Source organism: Choristoneura fumiferana, chromosome 3 (assembly GCF_025370935.1).
Source record: "Choristoneura fumiferana chromosome 3, NRCan_CFum_1, whole genome shotgun sequence".
Classification (NCBI taxonomy): Eukaryota; Metazoa; Arthropoda; class Insecta; order Lepidoptera; family Tortricidae; genus Choristoneura; species Choristoneura fumiferana.
Window position 1 is genome coordinate 22,412,114 of NC_133474.1, and position 6,000 is coordinate 22,418,113.

Here is a 6,000-nt window from a genome sequence, read left to right on the forward strand (position 1 = left end):
TAGTCATCACCAACAATGTCAACTTGCTGAATATTGAACATGTTCGTGACAATTCGCTTGAGTGCATCCAAAGATCGTGTATCTCCTCAAACAAAAGAAAAACGTGTTAATATTCCAGCGGCCTTGAGATTAGTCTATTGGAAAGTTAGGAGTTTCTCCTCTTTTTTCGATTGAATCCAAAGGGCAACGTCCAGGAAAGGTATGCCAGTCAAAGATTGGAATCTACTCCGGATGATACCCACCGTATTCGATGCTGTTGATACAATAAAAAATGTCACGAGTCATTGTGTATTTAATATACGGGCATTACATCGAGTACCCGAATCAAGGCGTTACGCCACGGAATGCCGCTCAGTACTGACAATGATGAGCAGTTTTCATCGAGAATATGCGCGGTAATCTATTAAAAGTAATTTCATAGTGTTTAAATGAGAATTCCGATCTCATAAACGTACCAGATATTTATAGACTTGGAAAAATTGGCTACGATGATCATGAAAGAAGCAATACCGAATAACGGATCGCGCTAGACGTAAACAAATAGAGACTGTACGCTGTCGCTCGTAACTCAAATAGAGACAGTAGCAAAAATGTAAAATACATTTTTAAATTAGTACATCACTGTAGACGACCTCTTTGCGGGCCACGTCAATCATCTCCCTAGAAAAACATCTAGAGAAACAGGTGTTTTTAAATAAAAGAATTTAGACACATGTTCATCAAAAGTTTCTAGTGATAACTCATCGTTTTCCCAAGCAGTGGACTAAATCATTCGTTAATACTACATTGTGGACACGAGCAGTATTTCGCATTCCGGTGTTTCGCGCGCCCGCGCACGCCATATTGCGTGTGGCGCAGACGCGACGTTTAACGCCGCTTAGGATTACCAACAAACTTTCGCTTGTCAATCCAAAACTAAGTTGCAGAATCGAGAAAACCATAACGTAATCAAGACAATGTTATCACAGATTCGTTTATTTTAGGAATAAGTTCATTAGCTGCTTTTATCCGAGCTGATGTTATCCGACCACCTGACTGACTTAACTGACTTTATCTGATATAATTTCCCGCTCTATTATTCAATTGATTACCACTTCTGAAATCAAATACAGCTTTTCAGCAGATTCTGAATTGTGTTCTTTCATAATTGAGATGAATATGAATTTGACAAACAGGTGCATCTGGCTGAACCTAATTGCAAAGGTTAAGACGTCAGCGGTCGCGACATTGGTGACTCATCGTTCGGTCAATAGCTATTGATCGTCATCGGCGCACTTAAGAAGTTCTCGGAAAATCCTAAGCGACCGGACACTGATTGGGGAAAAAAATGTCACAGCCTTTAGTGGTTCCAATTCCCGCACGCGATATTTTTAAGAGAAACCATTATATTATCAGTCAGCTATGACGGATAAAGCTATGACGGATAAAGTCCTTATATGTTTAGCAATTAATTCTAAACATGTTCAATCAAAAAGAAGATAGTGGAATGACTTGAATAGGTACTTATAATATCGCGTAAGCATTCTCTTGATAGAGACAAGTGGGTAAGAAGAAAAGCCCTTTGTTCGGAACCTAGTGCTTCTATTATGGCTGTAAAAAAATGTTCAGTCAAAGAACGCTCAGAATTTTATAACGTTGACAATGTTGGTCTGAATGTCGCAAGAACCACCCACGGAGAGCGTGAGAGCCCGCCGCATTGTGCCGAGTTCACACGGGCAAGGGAATCCGCGGAGCAGCAAAACGCTGAATATCGAGCATTGTTCATCTTTGCGCAATCGTTACCGTATTATCGAATGGGCGAAGCTTAATCACTAAATTTGACGGATTAATTGCAGTGCAGTTCAATTATGAAACCGTTTTCATTTTGTTGATTAACAGTCGTTAAAATTCCAAAGATCTAATTAGATCGATCAGGTTTATTGGAATAGTGACTAGTATAATGGAGACTAGTACAACATCGTGGAGTTTGGGGTTTTTGATCTAGCGTTTTCTGCTGGTTTTCCTCAAAAGATCTAATAAATTTAAAGATGATGGACTAACAGTAAGACATCTTGAGAGCTCCTCCCAACTATTTATAACAAACGTTTAGGTATCTTTTGAGCACGTCTGCATTACAATAGTAAACTCAGATAGTGAATTAATTATAAGTATATTTAAACTTGATGTAAATAAAATTTATATTATAATAGTCAGGGTATCCGTCGAAGCTGATGAAGACAATTGAAATCAGTACAGCAATTGACAATAATTTAGCGGAATAGATACATTTCGTTACTAAAAGATAATTCGTAAAAGAATAGGTTTACTGGAAAATTATCGTTCACCCATTAACAATTTCTTTAAATTTTATCTATGACAAGGCGTGAAACAAAACTGAGTCATTATCACATTATATTCTTTACTTAGTTATGCAAACACATATTATCATTAAGCTAATCTAAATATTTGGTCTGTCAGGATTACAAAAATGCGAGAAAGTGAAGCCAAGTAAATAGCTTATCTCGAAGAATTCGAAGAAACTCCTAAGCAAGCTGCCACCATGTCCTAAACAAACAGCCGAGGGCCACTTCGATCAAAATCTGGGTCCAACCACTGTTATGGTAATAAGGTTTCCAAATATTTTGTATTTGAAAACCGAAGATGGAATTTAAAATGTTGGTTGAACTCAAAAATGTACAGACGCACCGGCAAATACTGGAACATGGTCAAGGATAAAGAAAAAGCTTGTTAAATTACAGCAAGCTAACCAGGGGCGAATCTATAATATAAGATTTTTTAGATAATGAGGGCAAAAGTCTCTCCACAAGAAGTTACAGGGCCCTTCAAACCAATAATCTGACCTTGAGCCTGTTTGACCGTTGAACTGACTAAATCGTGAACCATTGTAGAACATTCGTTCTGTAATCATCGGGTCGGAAATCAAATGGTTTGATAGTACCGAAGAGCGAAGGCCTTATTTAATTATTTTCTAAATACATTATTCATGTCTAAATCAGATTAAATCAAACCAACGGGTAACAAAGTTGATATCAAATAATGACAAAGAAACTGCTAACTGCAGTGCTCTCTCACTGCGTACAAATCTATCTACTAATGCACATTTTTTGCAATTGAATAATTGTTAAGAAAATGGCTTAAAGATCCGATTACAGTCATTGTTGAAACGAGAATCTATTTTTAGTGATCGATTGATGCCAGTCATTACGAGTATATTAACGTTCTCTCTCTGCTAGATTAGTGTCAAATGGATTTGCTAAGTAATTAGGTATAAATTTATCTCTAACTACTATAGAGGAAAAGAGTAGGTGAAAATTATTTGCCAATTGAGTAGCATGTCATGTAGAAAAAGAATACTTAGCTGCAATGAAATTGCTGAAGCTTTGATCACTGAGAGTTAATTATGAGATAATTGATTCTTAATTTTTATGATTTCACAGCTTTCAAGCCGTGTATAGAGTGAAAAACTTTTTACAACTAGTAGGTACTTTACTGAACTGATAATTTTGGAACTAGTCTAATTATGTACTTCAATTTGAAATGTTAACTTGCTTATAGTTTTTTTTACCTATAATCGATAAAATTGAATGCGAAGATAATAATAAAGATAATCCGAAAGCGGCTATTAATACTTAATATGATTACTAATCAATCATTTCATCCTGTTAATTTAGCACATTCGAGGCGTACTTAATAACTTAATCGAAGCAAATTTACTACTATAACTGCAACAGTAATAAAGGAACTATGCATTACTCAAGCACCAGCCAATCAAGTGGGCAGGACAATGGCACGCAGAATGAGAGCTCTTGAACTAAATGCAATAAATCCGAATGCACTTAGTTTTATTGCTCACAAATAAAAACTAAAGGCACGTGAAGATGAAGATATAACAACTGGTACACGTATTAAAATTGGGGAGAGTGTTACGGTGCCTAGTTGTTCACATCTATAATCATAGATTAACGGCTTCGGTGTTTTTTTTTTATTTGGTTGTTAACCTTTTGTAGTCGTGCTTGTAATCTTCATAAACGTTTGATAGATGAACTTCGTCACTCGTCAGTAATCTCTGTATTGTTGTTTTTATAATATTTACGTAAAATCATTCCAAAATTTGTGGGTCAATGTTATGAGACCCTTAACTTTTCAATTCCAAAGCACCGCAATTGCATTGTTATTTTTTTCCGTTCAGCTATGGAATTTTGTCGTTGGTAGTGTTAATATTTTTTAAGATAAAAAGTGTTGGCGCTAGGTTGAGTTTTCATAAAGAAATGTAACAGTATAGAGCAGTAAGTAGATGATGAAAACAGTATTTTTCATGAATCACGCAAAAAGGTGTTTCTTATTCCGTTCGCTTTTATAGTTTTTTGGTGAGTCATTTTATTTGACCTCCTTTACGAATTAATCAGTTGATCTAAATATTCGTAATATGTAGTGTAGCGTTAGAATATTTCTGTGGTTCAACAAATACCAGAAGAAAACATAATTAAGGTACACAAACAAGAAGTGAATGACTGTTGCAAAATCAAGCAATTTTAGAGTAAGTACATAATACTCGGACTTTAATTATTACGAGTATACGCACGGATGAGTCGTATTTAGCTGCCAGTTGTAGTTTACAGGCAAATAATTACGAGTATGTCGCGATGTAATTGTTTCAAGTCGTACCTACGTCAACAAACTGGACTGGACAATTTTTTTTTGTAATTCCAATGAAGCTGGTCTCGGATTGTGACCTATTTATAGGTAGTAGCAGGGACTCGCAAGTCAAGTCTAGTAAGATGCCTATCAACTTTTAAAAAAGTATTTTTTTCTTGAATGTCAATTAAAAATGTACCTTATTGGAACAAGAATTGAGGCATCTTTATGTGTGTTCTTTCTGAATGATAAGCTAAGACTTTAACTATTAAAGACTATGAGAATACTATGGTAGACTGTCAATGAGAAATATGATTTTATACCTGAAAAGTTGTCGATATATATTTTTAAGCTTTTATTTAACTTGCAATGTTCATATCTATTTAAGTTGCCTTAAAAGTTTCCAAGTCAAAATAAGATAATAGAGAATAAGATAACAATGCGAGCATAGTCAACAAAAAGTACCGTTTTTACAAAAAAATATTAGTAGTAAAAAAATATTATTAGTCAACTTATAAAAGATCGATACAGCCAAAGTAAAGTTCAAAAAATATGTAGGTATACACGACTTTATTGGCTTAATATAAGGTCGTGTACCTATTAAAATTTTGTAACTTTGGCTGTATTGATATTTTTGCAGTTGACTGTACCTTAAAATTAATAACTCATATATAGTATATTTTGTACACATATTGTTGCTTACCTTACAGCAATCCCAAGCACAATATAACAGCACTGATTCAGCCCTGATCGGGGGCAGGCACAAGTAAACAAAAGCACATAATAAATCCTCGGTGTTCGGCACTGCACTTCGATGCGCGGGTCTGCAGCGTCGCGACACGTACGTCGCGCGCGGAGGTTCGGCGCGGAGTGGCGCTTGCGGCCGCGGCGGGAACTCGCGCTGCGCGCGCGCCGCTGCAGCGTTTGTTTTGATTCGTGATGCATCTGTTTTTTTCTAATGCTGTCAAGATTAGATGGTGATCGTTATTTGGCTTACCTGTGAAGTACTTCGTGAAAAACTGAATCGCATACCAATGATGATCAGGATGTGACCTTCTCGCTGTAAATCAAATGTCATGTTACATCTCCCAAAGAAATCATCTAAATTTGATAGTGAAAAGGCTCCACATTGGTTACGAAGCAGTAAATCAATTTTTTGTATTGTCTCTAACCCTGGTACGCTCTCAGTTTTTATAACACTAGGATATGTGTATTTCAGTGTCAGTTATGTAAAAGCATAATTTTATACCTGCATGTCTCTACCCTCTGAACAAAGATATAATAGAACGTGTTGATTAGGGTATTTGTAACCTATGACAAAGCCTCATATCGAACGCCACAGTATTAACGGAGAGATACAATGAT

General features: G+C 36.0%; 1 protein-coding gene across 1 annotated transcript in view; it reads right to left on the bottom strand.

The window, feature by feature from the left end:
• rau (RA domain-containing protein rau) overlaps positions 1-5,529 on the bottom strand; it is a 125,073-nt gene extending 119,544 nt beyond the window's left edge. The window contains exon 1 of the mRNA XM_074086199.1: positions 5,339-5,529. The gene's annotated coding sequence lies outside the window, so the exon portion shown is untranslated. The remainder of the gene's footprint in view (positions 1-5,338) is intronic.
• Between the last annotated feature and the right edge of the window lie 471 nt (positions 5,530-6,000).